This window comes from Lissotriton vulgaris, chromosome 5 (assembly GCF_964263255.1).
Source record: "Lissotriton vulgaris chromosome 5, aLisVul1.2, whole genome shotgun sequence".
NCBI classification, from domain to species: domain Eukaryota; kingdom Metazoa; phylum Chordata; class Amphibia; order Caudata; family Salamandridae; genus Lissotriton; species Lissotriton vulgaris.
Genome location: NC_141693.1, coordinates 819,009,894 through 819,026,502, shown reverse-complemented (window position 1 = coordinate 819,026,502; position 16,609 = coordinate 819,009,894). Strand labels below are relative to the sequence as shown.

The window sequence follows — 16,609 nt, the reverse complement described above, 5'->3', positions numbered from 1 at the left end:
TTTCCCCCAACAAACACCCCTCAGATAAGCTTAAGGATCTGACCGCCTTATTCTGAGCTACCTCAGGTGCGTTCTGTGTTGGAACGATGTTCAGGGTTGACGCTATGCAACCCTCCCCCTGGTATGATAGCCCAGGGTTGTCCAACGGGACATAACTCTCAGGTGTATCATAAAATGTAAGCAGGCGGGGATCAGCATTGGTGTAACACTGGCTAAGGTTTATTTCGGGTCTAGCTATGGACTCACTTGCTCGGACATTGCAAGGTTTAAGTCAATCGCAGTTGTTTAGATCCGCTAAGGGAGCATACCTATTCCCCAATCCGCCCCCCCCAATCAAAAGGGGTAGCTGCCTGACCTTGACCCATAGCTGCGATGTTCCACATAGGTAAAGGGGTATTTGGGCGTATTGGAAAGTAATTGTTTCTCGCCCATGGTACGAACCTATTGATTCGCCCAATGGGATCTTGGCCCATCCAACCCGGGCCCCAACCATTGACGGCAGGGTCTGGTGGCATGGGAGGCCACAAATTTGACTCATGCGCGTGGTTAGATCTTCCGTGCTCAAAGTTAAATATAGGCCCAGGGCGCTCGTTGGGGAATCTATGTCTAAAACCGCCTTCCCAGTTTGGGGCGTTATTCGCTCTCCTAACTCTAGTAGGGTTAGAAAAAGTAGGGAGCTGAGCCTCACTATAGAAGAATTTTAGGGTGAGCGGGACTATAGAGCCGCTCCGCCTTTGGGGTGGGAAGATGTTATTCAAAATTTTTGGGAGGACTTCTGTGTTGGCAAAGTTTATAATCACACAGTCCCCCTTAAATTTTTTGGGATTGGACCCAATCCAAGGTACCCTCCTGGTCATAACAATATCCCTTGCTAAACTATCCATCCCTTGGGGGGCCATGGTCATGTTTGTAGTAAGCCAATGAAGAGCTTTATCCTTCAAGTCCTGTTTTGATTCTATTTTGTTTTGTGCTAAGACTGGGACATTTGCTAGTACTAGCACAACTGGGGAGGCTTCCAAAATGAATTGGGCTGATACATCCTCATGTATTGTCCCAATTATGTCCCCTGATGATGATGTCGGCGCGGCTCCGCCTGCTAGGTCCTGAATGGGAGCCGTTAATAGAGTTGAAGCTACTGCTAAGGGCCCCTCTGGCAGTATAGGCTGTGGGACACTCTCATTTGGTAGAGCCTCTACGGCTCCCGATGCCAATTTTGTGACAAGAGCAGATAGATTGGCCACCTCTACCACCAGATTACTTTGTGCACCCCCCGCCTTCTTAACCTCCGAAGTTAATTTATCCAGTTTACCAATCAAGGGCTTGATGATTGTCCTAATTTTTATATCAATCATATCTTGGATCCGATTAAAGAGTTCATCGTCAATAATACGTCTGGATTCTGCTTCGGCATCAAAGTCAATTTGTTGCCCTTCACGTCTTGGGGGTGGTGTAGCTGCCTTTCTCCTGCCTTGTTGTTTCCCCCCTCTCTTTGAGTGAGATTTTCTACAGGTTCTCACTGGCCGTGGAAGGGGCTGCCCCGGTGACGGTACTTCCTCGATGGAAAATGACTGGTGATTATGCTCTGAGGTATTGCCGTTATTGGCCGACGAGTTAACCAAAACATGAGGATCTTCTGCATCGCTGGCCAAGTCTTGTGGGATATGAACTAGGCTATTCGACTGGGGAAAATCAGGCGGTGTGGTCATTAACTCTGGAGCAGATGCCCTTGCGGGCGGGCTTTCTAACGGAAGAACTGGCGATTGGCTCAAGCCTAGCGATTGCCTCCTCTCATTGTTGATCTTATTGACTTTTTGAACCACATATGAGAGCATTGTGTTGAGGGGCTCCGTCGCAGCAGATGCGGGCTTTTTCCTTACCATAATGCCTACCTCTTACAAACGACCAAGCCAATTGGCCAAGGTATGTGTCAGGATCCACAGGCAGATGGCAGAAGACCTGGGGGTAATGAGGGTTAATAGAGTTCTGTACCTTCCTGATCCCAGACGGCGAACCTTAGGGGGGTGGCCTCGCCTCGCCTTCTCGTGCCTCTGAGGGTCACAGAGGGCCCGCCCTTTGCCCGGGCTTCGCCTCGGGCACTCCCGCGCGCTCCCGCGCAGCGAGGCACGTCACTTCTTGTAGGCTTTGGTTGGGAGGAACATGAGGGGCGGGGCGGTCAGGGAGAGCGGGCCAGGTGACTTGCCCTCGGGATCGCCGGGGCTCCTGGGAGAGTGAGTCCCGGTTCCCAGCGCTCGCAGCCCTGTCACTCGCGCACACACCCTGCAGGTAACAACACTCGGCTGGGCGACCTTGGCGATGCGGGACCCGCGAAGCGGGTTCCGCGAGGTGTTGACTGGGTCCTCCCTTCTGCAGCAGCGATTCCTCCTTCCAGGTAACAGCACAGCAAACTGTAGAACTTCCCGGTTTCCCGCTTGGGCGGGCTCCTTTTCAGCTGATTTGCAGGGCGGGGCGGTCAGGGGGAGCGGGCCAGGTGACTTGGCCTCGGGATCGCCGGGGCTCCTGGGAGAGTGAGTCCCGGTTCCCAGCGCTCGCAGCCCTGTCACTCGCGCACACACCCTGCAGGTAACAACACTCGGCTGGGCGACCTTGGCGATGCGGGACCCGCGAAGCGGGTTCCGCGAGGTGTTGACTGGGTCCTCCCTTCTGCAGCAGCGATTCCTCCTTCCAGGTAACAGCACAGCAAACTGTAGAACTTCCCGGTTTCCCGCTTGGGCGGGCTCCTTTTCAGCTGATTTGCAGGGCGGGGCGGTCAGGGAGAGCGGGCCAGGTGACTTGGCCTCGGGATCGCCGGGGCTCCTGGGAGAGTGAGTCCCGGTTCCCAGCGCTCGCAGCCCTGTCACTCGCGCACACACCCTGCAGGTAACAACACTCGGCTGGGCGACCTTGGCGATGCGGGACCCGCGAAGCGGGTTCCGCGAGGTGTTGACTGGGTCCTCCCTTCTGCAGCAGCGATTCCTCCTTCCAGGTAACAGCACAGCAAACTGTAGAACTTCCCCGTTTCCCGCTTGGGCGGGCTCCTTTTCAGCTGATTTGCAGGGCGGGGCGGTCAGGGAGAGCGGGCCAGGTGACTTGGCCTCGGGATCGCCGGGGCTCCTGGGAGAGTGAGTCCCGGTTCCCAGCGCTCGCAGCCCTGTCACTCGCGCACACACCCTGCAGGTAACAACACTCGGCTGGGCGACCTTGGCGATGCGGGACCCGCGAAGCGGGTTCCGCGAGGTGTTGACTGGGTCCTCCCTTCTGCAGCAGCGATTCCTCCTTCCAGGTAACAGCACAGCAAACTGTAAAACTTGCTCAGTGTTTTATATATGAATTGCAGTCCAAAGGGATTTCTAATTCATGCTTTGACTGAGTTCTTGCACCTGGAAGTGAGACATGAGAAGGATGTGACTCTATGGCAGAGGAGCGGCCATGGGGAATGATGCATCTCCAGAGACTGAGTGACATTTCTAATGATTTGGCACTCACACACCTCTAGGATGATATAATTTTAAATCCTAATCTGTTTTCTTCCTTTGGTATTGGATAATGCTGCTGTGTTTAGTAGTTGACTTGATGCCAAAACTTTCAGCATTTACATTTCAATCCATCTTTAAGTATAGCATGTCCTTTCTACTCAAGTCAGCTCAACAGTATCTTAGGCCCATATTTCTCAAACTATTCCACTGGTTTTGCATCACAATTATTTTTCCGTTATTTATTTCCTGTTAATATGAAGATAATTTGTATGCACCGATGCAAAGTGTTTACACAGCTGAAGAGTTGGTGTACACAGTTGTTGTTCATGTAATGTTCCAAATGCAGATTCAATTGTTCTATTTAATTAAAGTTGTCAAATGATGATTGTGTTGTGACATTTTCATTCTCATCATTTTTGCTTGAATTTAGAGAATTACACTCTAGCTCAGTTGTCATAATATTCACACGTCAGACATCTCTTGAATGTTTGCCTTTGAAATTTGGCAACAGTCCGTATTGAATCTCCACTAGTAACACATTTGTCTTTGCTATTTCAGACACTCTCCAGAAGGAAAAAGGTATGTGAAATCGCATTAAAACAAGCGTAAGGGCAAGCAAAAATCCAGTCAAAGTAAAGTACTTCTGTTACCATCTTGTCTGAAGATTGTTACTTCCTATCTTGCATCATTTGGTTTTCATGATGTTTAGAACTATATTTTGCTCTACAGGGGGTCTAATTGCTGGACTATGTCTCCTGTATACAAACCCAGAAGTGCCCTACACAGTAAGAAAGGCACCCAATCCACCGAGCAGCATAATACAGCAGGATTGTCACCAAGTAATTTCACTTCAATTAGACCTTTCTACTCCATTTTCAAAATCTCCAGAAATGCTCATTATGAAATACATAATCTATTATAGGCTATCTGAGAAGACATATCATAAGAATGCATTTCCAAATAATTCTTGGGTTTTAAACAAAATAGTTTTGAGGTTTGAAAGATTTCAAAATATTGTATATTAGATATTGCTGAATACTTTTTATAATCTGCAATAAATGTATTGCTTTTTAAAGACCCCTAACCAGAATAGTGCTAGTCAACTTGATGTCATATACTTAAAAAAAATATTGCAATGATTGAGGGATTTTTATTTAACGTATAATGAAAGTTATACGTCAGTTTGAAATGCATAAACTATCTTTGACTATACGAAACAACATTTCTGATGGATAAATGATATTTCAAACATTTTCCAAAAAGTAGTTGTAAACACCTTCCAGATAGCTAGTACTACCCTCTCTCAGTTGTCCTTAATCTGATACTTTCACCATCAGGCAATGTCGAAATAAATTGCACATACTCAAAACAATATTAACTATTTCTTCTCTATATTTATCTGATAGGTGATTTAATTAAAGAAAGAGGTATGTATTTAAATTGAGCAATAATAAATGGATATTATAAAAAACAAAATCTAGTGAGTTCATAATAAATGTTTTTGTGTACACAGACAATCTCCAAAAAGAAAAAGGTGAGTGCTATAATTTACCTTCTAATAAAGAAGCATTGGATTAATTATGATCTCTTCCAGTGGTATTTGGCTGCCACTGTACAGACTAAATACTCTGTCCCAGTTCAAGCCTGGAAACTGTTTTTTGTGGCATTGTAAACAGGAACTTTACTGGTTTGTGTCTAAAGTTCTCATAGTTTAAAATAATTCATACTTGATACTCTGACTCTAACATATTGCCTAGAAATATATTAACAGTTTAAGAAATGAGAACTGAAATTTAAGATTCGGTTATGAGAGATCAAAATATACAATATACCTTTTTATTGTTTTCTTGCTTAATATCATACCAAAAGAAAAGGGCACCAATGTTATATTGTTTTCCTCTCCAGTCTTTACAAAGTTGAGATGTATTGACCTCTCTTTATGCGTTCTACAGTTTTCTTGTGTAAGCTTTCAATTCCATCTTTTGATTATGTAAGACACTTCCTATTTGTGAATATATTTTCCATTTGCCATCTGAAATGGTCTGAGCCCTGTCTGTCTTAGTAATGCATTGCCTATATTTCTAAAATAAGCATTTCCATGTCCTAGTTAACTTGGCATTTATCAGGCTTGTTGTACAAGACCTTCTTCCTGGTCACCTACAGCATATACGAGGAGAACACAGGGAGCTGTAATTTACAGTGTGGAGATAATGTAAACTAATAAAAATTATTATAAACTGGCGAATACTCCACCCTGTCAATCTTGTCATACCATCTGACTTAGAAGTGATTTCCATGGTTGAAAACCTTGGTCTAGTGCAGGGGTACTCATAGTAAGGCCCGCGGGCCACCAGCAGCCTGGCAAGCCTTCCTCGCCAGCCCGCGGACCTTTCAGACATCGTACCAGTGTTTTAAAAAAATAATAGTGTCTGCAAACACTGCCGGTTGAAGCAGCGCGATTCTGAGAGACTCTGCTGCTCTGTGGGGGCCGGCGACCAGTCATAGTCAAAGTGGAGCCCCAGGGGTGAAGAGGTGAAATACAAGAAAGCCACATTAACATGCAAATGGTATTTTAAAGACCTGTGAAGTGCTAGTGTGTGGCTGTGTGTGCCAGGAAGCTGTCTCAGACCGGGCAGACACACAGGCAGGGCGAGATGACAGAGGGTGACATAAAGAAGGTAGAGGGAGGGCGGGAAAGGAAGGGAGACAGAGGGTGGGAGGGAAATGGAGGGAGACAGAGGGAGGGAGGGAAAGGGATGAGACAGAGGGAGAGGGAGGGAGGGAAAGGGAGGGAGACAGAGGGAGGGAGGGAAATTGAGGGAGAGAGATGGAGAGGGAGGGAGGGAAAGGGAGGGTACAGAGGGAGAGGGAGGGAGGGAAAGGGAGAGACGGAAGGAAAGGGAGGGAGAAAGAGTGGGGAGGGAAATGGAGTAAGGGAGAGGGATGGAGAGAAAGGGAGGGAGGAGGGAGACAGAGAGGGAGGGAGATGGAGACAGACAGAGGGAAATGGAGAGAGGGAGAGGTAGACAGACAGAGGGAGGAGGGAAACAGAGGGAGGAGGAAGACGGATAGAGGGAGAGGGAGGGAGGGAGAGGGAGACAGACAGAGGGAGGAGGGAGACACACAGAGAGGGAGGAGGGAGACAGACAGAGGGAGGAGGGAGACAGAGAGGGAGAAGGGAGACAGACAGAAGGAGGAGGATGATAGACAGAGGGAGGAGGTAGGGAGGGAGGAAGACAGAGAGGGAAGAGGGAGTCAGAGAGGGAGGAGGGAGACAGAGAGGAAGGAGGGAGACAGAGAGGGAGGAGGGAGACAGACAGAGGGAGGAGGGAGGCAGACAGAGGCAGGAGGGAGACAGACAGAGAGGGAGGAGGGAGACAGACTGAGGGAGGAGGGAGATAGACAGTAGGGAGACAGACAATAGGGAGGAGGGAGACAGAGTGAAGGAGACAAAGTGAAGGAGACAGATTGAAGGAGATAGAGTGAGGGAGACAGAGTGAGGGAGAGGGAGACAGAGAGAAGGAACGAGAGGAAAGGAGACAGAGGGAGGGAGGGAGGGAGGGAGGAGGAAGACAGATTGAGAGAGACATAGAAAGGGTGAGGGAGGGAGGGAAAGGGAGACAGACAGAGGGAAAGGGAGGGAGGGAGAAGGAGACAGACAGAGGGAGGAGGGAGGCAGACAGAGGGAGGAGGGAGACAGAGAGGGAGGAGGGAGACAGAGAGGGAGGATGGAGACAGACAGAGAGGGAAGAGGGAGACAGACAGAGGGAGGAGGGAGACAGACAGATGGAGGAGGGAGACAGAGAAAGAGGAGGAAGACAGAGAGGAAGGAGGGAGACAGAGGGAGGGAGGGTAATGGAGGGAGGAAGAGGGAGGGAGAAACATTACAGTGTGGAGATAATGGAAACTAATAAAAATTATTATAAACTGGCAAATGCTCCACCCTGTCAATCTTGTCACACCATCTGACTTAGAAGTGATTCCCATGGTTGATAACCTTGGTCTAGTGCAGGGGTACTCATAGTACGGCCCGCTGACCGCCAGCAGCCCGGCAAGCCTCCCCTAGCAGCCCGCGGACCTTCCAGACATCAAACCGGTGTTTTAAAAAAAATAATAGTGTCTGCAAACACTGCCGGTTGCAGCAGCACGATTCTGAAAGACTCTGCTGCTCTGTGTGGGCCGGCGACCAGTCATAGTCAAAGTGGAGCTCCAGGGGCGAAGAGGTGAAATACAACAAACCCACATTAACATGCAAATGGTATTTTAAAGACCTGTGAAGTGCTAGGGTGTGGCTGTGTGTGCCGGGAAGCTGTCTCAGCCCGGGCAGACACACAGGCAGGGCGAGATGACAGAGGGTGGCATAGGGAGGTAGAGGGAGGGCAGGAAAGGAAGGGAGACAGAGGGTGGAGGTGAAATGGAGGGAGACAGAGGGAAGGAGGGAAAGGGATGGAGACAGAGGGAGAGGGAGGGAGGGAGGGAAATTGAGGGAGAGGGAGAGAAGGAAAGGGAGGGAGACAGAGGGAGAGGGAGGGAGGGAGGGAAAGGGAGGGAGGGAAGGAAAAGGAGGGAGACAGAGTGGGGGAGGGAAATGGAGGGAGGGAGAGGGGTGGAGAGAAAGGGAGGGAGGGGGAGGGAGGGAAATGGAGGGAGAGAGGGATTGAGAGAGAAAAAGGGAGGGAGAGGGAGGGAGGGAAAGGGAGGGAGACAGAGAAAGGGTGAAGGAGGGTGACAGAGTGTTACAGACAGAGGGAGGACAGAGACAGAGGGAGGAGGGAGACAGAGGGAGGAGGGAGACAGAGGGAGGAGGGAGACAGAGAGGGATGGAGAAGGAGACATCAGAGGGAGATGGAGAGAGGGAGAGGTAGACAGAGAGAGGGAGGAGGGAGACAGAGGGAGGAGGAAGACAGTTAGAGGGAGAGGGAGGAAGGGAGAGGGAGACAGACAGAGGGAGAGGGAGGGAGGGAGAGGGAGACAGACAGAGGGAGGAGACAGACAGACAGAGGGAGAGAGAGGGAGGGAGAGGGAGACAGACAGGGGGAGACAGACAAAGGGAGGAGGGAGACTGACAGAGGGAGAGGGAGGAAGAGGGAGACAGACAGCGGGAGGAGGGGGACAGCCAGAGGGAGGAGGGAGACAGACAGAGAGGGAGGAGGGAGACAGGCAGAGGGAGGAGGGAGACAGTCAGAGAGGGAAGAGAGAGACAGACAGAGGGAGGAGGGAGACCGAGAGGGTGGAGGAAAACAGACAGAGGGAGGAGGGAGATAGACAGAGGGAGGAGGTAGGGAGGGAGGAAGACAGAGAGGGAGGAGGGAGACAGAGAAGGAGGAGGGAGACAGAGAGGTTAGACAGACAGAGGGAGGAGGGAGGCAGACAGAGGCAGGAGGGAGACAGACAGAGAGGGAGGAGGGAGACAGACAGATGGAGGAGGGAGACAGACAGTAGGGAGACAGACAGTAGGGGGGAGGGAAGGAGGAGGGAGACAGAGTGAAGGAGACAGAGTGAGGAAGACAGAGTGAGGGAGAGGGAGACAGGGAGAGGGAAGGAGAGGGAAGGAGACAGAGGGAGGGAGGGAGGGAGGGAGGGAGGGAGGGAGGGAGGGAGGGAGGAGGGAGACAGAGTGAGGGAGACAGAGAAAGGGTGAGGGAGGGAGGAAGAGAGAGAGACAGACAGAGTGAAAGGGAGGGAGGGAGAGGGAGATAGACAGGGGGAGGAGGGAGACAGACAAAGGGGGAGGGAGGGAGGGAGAGGGGGACAGACAGAGGGAGACAGACAGAGGGAGGAGGGAGACAGACAGAGAGGGAGGAAGGAGACAGACAGAGGGGGAGGGAGACAGAGAGGGAGGAGGGAGACAGAGAGGGAGGATGAAGACAGACAGAGAGGGAGGAGGGAGACAGACAGAGGGAGGAGGGAGACAAGCAGACAGAGGAGGGAGGGAAGAAGACAGAGAGGGAGGAGGGAGACAAAGAGGGAGGAGGGAGACAGAGAGGGAGGAGGGAGACAGAGAAGGAGGAGGGAGACAGAGAGGTTAGACAGACAGAGGGAGGAGGGAGGCAGACAGAGGCAGGAGGGAGACAGACAGAGAGGGAGGAGGGAGACAGACAGAGGGAGGAGGGAGACAGACAGTAGGGAGACAGACAGTAGGGAGGAGGGAAGGCGGAGGGAGACAGAGTGAAGGAGACAGAGTGAGGAAGACAGAGTGAGGGAGAGGGAGACAGAGAGAGGGAATGAGAGGGAAGGAGACAGAGGGAGGGAGGGAGGGAGGAGGGAGACAGGGTGAGGGAGACAGAGAAAGGGTGAGGGAGGGAGGGAGAGAGAGGCAGGCAGAGGGAAAGGGAGGGAGAGGGAGACAGACAGGGGGAGGAGGGAGACAGAGGGAGGAGGGAGACAGAGAGGGATGGAGAAGGAGACATCAGAGGGAGATGGAGAGAGGGAGAGGTAGAGAGAGGGAGGAGGGAGACAGAGGGAGGAGGAAGACGGTTAGAGGGAGAGGGAGGAAGGGAGAGGGAGACAGACAGAGGGAGAGGGAGGGAGGGAGAGGGAGACAGAAGGAGGGAGGAGACAGACAGACAGAGGGAGAGAGAGGGAGGGAGAGGGAGACAGACAGGGGGAGACAGACAGAGAGAGGAGGGAGACTGACAGAGAGGGAGGAGGGAGACAGACAGAGGGAGACAGAGAGGGAGGAGGGAGACAGACAGAGGGAGGAGGAAGACAGAGAGGGAGGAGGGAGACAGAGAGGAAGGAGGGAGACAGAGAGGGAGGAGGGAGGGAGACAGAGGGAGGAGGGAGACAGACAGAGAGGGAGACAGACAGAGTGAGGAGAGAGACAGACAGTAGGGAGACAGACAGTAGGGAGGAGGGAAGAAGGAGGGAGATTGAGTGAAGGAGACAGAGTGAGGGAGAGGGAGACAGAGAGAGGGAACGAGAGGGAAGGAGACAGAGGGAGGGAGGAAGGAGACAGAGAAAGGGTAAGCGAGGGAGTGAGAGGGAGACTGACAGAGGGAAAGGGAGAGAGGGTGAGGGAGACAGACATAGGGAGGAGGGAGACAGACGGAGGGAGGAGGGAGACAGCCAGAGGGAGGAGGGAGGCAGACAGAGAGGGGGAGGGAAACAGGCAGAGGGAGGTGGGAGACAGACAGAGAGGGAGGAGAGAGACATACAGAGGGAGGAGGGAGACAGAGAGGAAGGAGGGAAAGGGTTGGAGACAGAGAGAGGGAGGGAGGGAAACGGAGGGAGACAGAGGGAGTAGGGGAAATTGAGGGAGAGAGAGGGAGAGGGCGGGGAGGAAAGGGAGGGAGACAGAGGGAGAGGGGGAGGGAAAGGGAGGAAGGGAAGGAAAGGGAGGGAGACAGAGTGGGGGAGGGATATGGAGGGAGGGAGAGGGATGGAGAGAAAGGGAGGGAGGGTTAGGGAGGGAGGGAAATGGAGGGAGAGAGGGAGGGAGGGAGAAAAAGGGAGGGAGAGGGAGGGAGGGAAAGGGAGGGCGACAGAGAAAGGGATAAGGAGGGAGACAGAAGGTGACAGACAGAGGGAGGACAGAGACAGAGGGAGGAGGGAGACAGAGGGAGGAGGGAGACAGAGAGGGATGGAGAGGGAGACAGACAGAGGGAGATGGAGAGAGGGAGAGGTAGACAGAGAGAGGGAGGAGGGAGACAGAGGGAGGAGGAAGACGGATAGAGGGAGAGGGAGGAAGGGAGAGGGAGACAGACAGAGGGAGAGGGAGGGAGGGAGAGGGAGACAGACAGAGGGAGGAGAGAGACAGACAGAGGGAGAGAGAGGGAAGGAGAGCGAGATAGACAGGGGGAGACAGACAGAGGGAGGAGGGAGACAGACAGGGGGAGGAGGGAGACAGAGAGGGAGGAGGGAGACAGACAGAGGAAGAAGGGAGATAGACAGAGGGAGGAGGTAGGGAGGGAGGAAGACAGAGAGGGAGGAGGGAGGAGGGAGGCAGAGAGGGAGGAGGGAGACAGAGAGGAAGGAGACAGAGTGAGGAAGACAGAGTGAGGGAGAGGGAGACAGGGAGAGGGAATGAGAGGGAAGGAGACAGAGGGAGGGAGGGAGGGAGGAGGGAGACAGAGTGAGGGAGACAGAGAAAGGGTGAGGGAGGGAGGGAGAGAGAGACAGACAGAGGGAAAGGGAGGGAGGGAGACGGAGACAGACAGGGGGAGGAGGGAGACAGACAAAGGGAGAGGGAGGGAGGGAGAGGGAGACAGACAGAGGGAGGAGGGAGACAGACAGAGAGGGAGGAAGGAGACAGACAGAGGGGGAGGGAGACAGCGAGGGAGGAGGGAGACAGAGAGGGAGGATGGAGACAGACAGAGAGGGAGGAGGGAGACAGACAGAGGGAGGAGGGAGATAGGCAGACAGAGGAGGGAGGGAGGGAGGGAGGGAGGAAGGAAGACAGAGAGGGAGGAGGGAGACAGAGAGGGAGGAGGGAGACAGAGAAGGAGGGGGGAGACAGAGAGGTTAGACAGACAGAGGGAGGAGGGAGGCAGACAGAGGCAGGAGGGAGGCAGACAGATAGGGAGGAGGGAGACAGACAGAGGGAGGAGGGAGACAGACAGTAGGGAGACAGACAGTAGGGAGGAGGGAAGGAAGAGGGAGACAAAGTGAAGGAGACAGAGTGAGGAAGACAGAGTGAGGGAGAGGGAGACAGAGAGAGGGAATGAGAGGGAAGGAGACAGAGGGAGGGAGGGAGGGAGGAGGGAGACAGGGAGAGGGAGACAGAGAAAGGGTGAGGGAGGGAGGGAGAGAGAGGCAGGCAGAGGGAAAGGGAGGGAGGGAGAGGGAGACAGACAGGGGGAGGAGGGAGACAGACAAAGGGAGAGGGAGGGAGGGAGAGGGAGACAGACAGAGGGAGACAGACAGAGAGGGAGGGAGGAGACAGACAGAGGGGGAGGGAGACAGAGAGGGAGGAGGGAGACAGAGAGGGAGGATGGAGACAGACAGAGAGGGAGGAGGGAGACAGACAGAGGGATGAGGGAGACAGACAGACAGAGGAGGGAGGGAGGGAGGGAGGGAGGGAGGGAGGGAGGAAGACAGAGAGGGAGGAGGGAGACAGAGAGGGAGGAGGGATTCAGAGAGGAAGGGGGAGACAGAGGGAGGGAGGGTAATGGAGGGAGGGAGAGGGAGGGAGAAAAAGGGAGGGAGAGGGAGGAAGGGAAAGGAAGGGAAGGGAGGGAGACGGGGAAAGGGAGAGGGAGGGAGACAAAGGGTGACAGACAGAGGGTGACAGACAGAGGGAGGACAGAGACAGAGGGAGGAGGGAGACAGAGGGAGGAGGAGGAGACATCGAGGGAGCGGGAGGGAGAGGGAGCCAGACAGAGAGTGAGGGATAGAGGGAGAGGTAGACAGAGAGAGGGAGGAGGGAGACAGAGGGAGGAGGGAGACAGATAGAGGGAGCGAGAGGGAGGGAGAGGGAGACAGACAGAGGGAGAGTGAGGGAGGGAAAGGGAGACAGACAGGCAGGAGGGAGACAGACTGTTAGAAATGGGATCCCTGGCTGGCCAGGGCTTTCGCCAAAGTCAGTCAGAGACCACCACTCCTAAGTCAGGGCAAGGGAGTTACACGCCAAGATAACCCCTACTCAACCTCTAGGTAACATGGCGCGAGCAGCAAGGCTAAACTTGGAGGCGATATGAGTTAAGTATTTGCGCACGCACCCCAGCAACAACACCCAAGGCCCACCACAAAGGAAACTCCACACAAGGTTATATAAAAAATAGCCTTTGTATTACACCAAAACACATTAGATAAAACACACACTTTACAATGTGCCAGAGGCACGGGCAGAATTTACAGGGGATATTTACAAGACAGGGCCACCTGGACCACTGTCAGGAATCAGCACTTTTAGAAGTAACACTTTCAGAAATGCACTTTTAGAATGTAAAATCAATGTAGCACAAAAATAACATGCAACCAGTCACTACTGGTACCAGGTGAGCACCACCTATGCAACCCTCACTATCTTAGGAGATTACACTAGGGAACCTGGGCCTCGCTAGTACCACCTGTACTAGCAAGAAGGAAACCACCTAAGTATCGCTATACCTGTAGGGGTCTAAGGAAGGAAAACACATGATGCAATGCATAACATTCATTCAGAGGTGTAAGGAGGGAAAACACATGATGCATCAACAATACATTCAGAGGTGCAGAAAATGAACAATTGCGCCAAACTCTCGTAAGTCACCACCTGTGACTGTCCCTAGGCCCTCTGGCCTTGTTGGGGCTAGGACGCCCTGTGTCCAATATCAGGGGGCCTAAACGTGGCAGTTGCCCACAAAGTGCTGGGCAACTGGGTAGCACAATGATGGGGCCAACAAGATGGGGGAGCCTCCCAGGCTCTGCAGAATGACTGTCCCCTTGGAGCCTCTCTGGGCTCTTAAACAGCAATGGGGCCCTGGAGCCTCGGGGCTCCTAAACACAAATGCCCAAGAGCCCCTCCGGGCTCCTCAACACCGGAGGGGGGGGCGCGGGCACCGACAATGTGCCCCGACAAGGTAGAGCCTCACCGGCTCTAAACAAATGCCCCCTGAGCCTTCGGCTCGAAAAGATGCCGCCTGAAGCGTTGGAGCGGCCCTCTGCCAACTGGGGCCGCTCGGCGAACAAATAGGAACTGCCCCCAGAGCCTTGCACAGTCACGGAGCCCCCACCAGCCCTCCTTCACTTACCGGGCGGTTCGTGGGGGACTCCGGTCCTTTCTCCTGGGCGGCGGCAGTCGGAGGAGAGCTCCCGCTCCTCGGGGCTCTATGCACACTTCTCCCCTCTCTCCCTCCTGGGCTCTCCCTCGCTTTGGGAGCCTGGGGGGACAAGGAAAGACGCCGGCTTCTCTCCCTCACTGGAGCGCGGGGTGGCCTCCCGTCCGCTTCCGGTTGCCTCTCTGTCCTGCCCCTGGCCTGCCTGACTTCCGGGTCACGGCTGTGGGGGCGGGACTTCCGTCGGGCCGCTCTCCGATTGGCCGGCCGGCAAACCACTTCCGGGTCGTCGCGGGCAGCGCGGCAACCCGTTCCAGGCACTTTTAGGCGGGGGATAAGCAGGAAATGCCGGGTGGGCACCGGCTCTTTTAAAAGGGCAAATAAATCGATGTGGGCACTCGATCTTAGGGCAGCAATGTCCCTGGCAGGGTGGGCACCTGCCAGGGGATTTCAAAATCGGCAACACGGGGCAATCGCCGGGTGGGCACCGGCTGAGCCAGAAAAGCGCTCCCAAGCGCTAGCAAGCCGAACAAAGCGCTCCCTGCGCTGGGGTGAAGGCACAGCGCTCCCAAGCGCTAGGTAGGCAGGAGAAAGCGCTCACAGCGCTAAATGGCACAAATAAAGCGCTCCCAGGCGCTAGGGGCCAAGAAGCAGCGCTTCCAGGCACTGGAAGCCAGCAAAAGTCCATGCAAAGTCCTTCTAGGCAGGCAGGGGGGCAAGGCTGGGCCCAGAGCCAGCACACTGGGTCTCCAGGCAGGGAGACAGTCCAAGTGGCGGTCCTCTGGCCCAGCAGCAGCAGCCCCCTCAAGTAGGATCCTGGCAGAGAACAGTTTAAGTGGGGACACAGCCCCATTTTTATACACCAAATCCTTTGTTCTGGCACAGGGTGGGGGCAGACCCAGTCGCAGCTGGTCCTTGAGTACCCTTGATGGCCCAACCACCCCTTTCTTTCACTGGCAGGGCTAGGGTCATCAGTCACACCACAGGGGGCGGAGCCAGCATTGTCTGGGGAAAACCCAGCCTCATTCAGGCCACAGGTACACTCCTCCCCAGCCATCAGCATGCTAATCTCCCACTCACCACCGGGCAGACCCATCCAGCCTTCCTGGAGCCAGGCTCACCAGCCTGCTCCAGCCAATCACACGACAGACATATTTTACTCTAATATGCCAACTCCTAGAAGTTGCACTTCTACATATGACACACTCATGCAACACACACCATTGCGAAGCATTCACTCTCACGAGTTCGCACATATCAGATTCGAACCTGTACACCCCACGCATCAGGAACTACCAGGGACACATACATTCCCCATGCATTCCTATGGGAGGGCAGGCCTATCTCATCACATGCACTCAGAGTGCGCACACACTTTCCACTGGGACACAGTGAAAGTGCGCAGAACCCAAAAAATCACCATCACCAGGTCACCATTACAAGCAAAAAGTCTAGGGGTGAACCTGCCATAAGGGCCTAGTCCAACACAACCCCCTTCCAGCCAAAACGCAGGGGAGAACAATCACCACCGTGATGGACTTCCCTGCTTGGGGCGATAGAACACGGACGCGGGCCCGCAACTGCAGGGACACCCTCCTGTTCTACGCCACGGTGAACCCATGGGATTATTTCTCAAACCACTGTCTGGACCAACTGGGCTACCCCACTGGTACTCCCAAGCTGTCCGCGGCCAGGACTAGGCCCTGGACCACCCAGGTGCCACCGGTCCTTGCCTATTCGCAGAGCGGGGGGTAGTAACCCCTGGCACATAGTAGCCATTCTCCACTCTCCCTGTCTGCAAGACAGGACTAGACTGCCACTGGTTCTCCAGCCTAGGGCCTACAACCTCAGGCGGACCAGGAGTCTCGGGGAAGGCTCTCCTCCCCCTACCTCTTCTTCTAGGGTTCCTCCTTCTCCTGCGAGGGGTACACCTAGCACGCCATTCCAACCCAGGGTTTAACCCCTCAGGTTGCACCGGGGTCAGAGGTGGGCTCTCCCACCCTCTGCACCCCCTTCCAGAGGTCTGCCCTCTCCCAACTGGAGAAGTTCCTCTGGAAGAAGAACCGGTCAGGACACTGGTTACAGTCGTCCTACCCTTCAGGTCAGGCTGAACCTGAACCTGGCCTCCCAACCTCCGGTCTAAAACCTTGGGCGGAATAATTGCCTGGCACTCCAGGACTTCTGGGGACTGACACTCAATCCCCCTGAGGCTGACACATGACCCATGTGTCATGTGACTGTCTGCCTGGCGCAGATCTCCCGCCTCCTGTCCACCTGACAGTGCGCAAAGATCCCCCAGACCAGAAGTGGCACCACCCGGGTCCCCCCAAGAAGATCTAGCCCAACTGGCTAGTCTCTGGTCCACTGGTGCATCCACTGGGAAACTCATCCCCCAATCACTCCTCACTTCGGACTTCTGTGCACTCCCTCCTGGAGTAG

General features: G+C 54.1%; 1 long non-coding RNA gene across 1 annotated transcript in view; it reads left to right on the top strand.

Moving 5' to 3' along the window:
- The window catches only part of LOC147711642 (uncharacterized), a 540,558-nt gene that overhangs the window by 397,879 nt on the left and 126,070 nt on the right, over window positions 1-16,609 (top strand). Inside the window, exons 4-5 of the long non-coding RNA XR_015295953.1 lie at window positions 4,032-4,052; window positions 4,880-4,900. This is a non-coding gene — a long non-coding RNA (uncharacterized LOC147711642). The remainder of the gene's footprint in view (window positions 1-4,031; window positions 4,053-4,879; window positions 4,901-16,609) is intronic.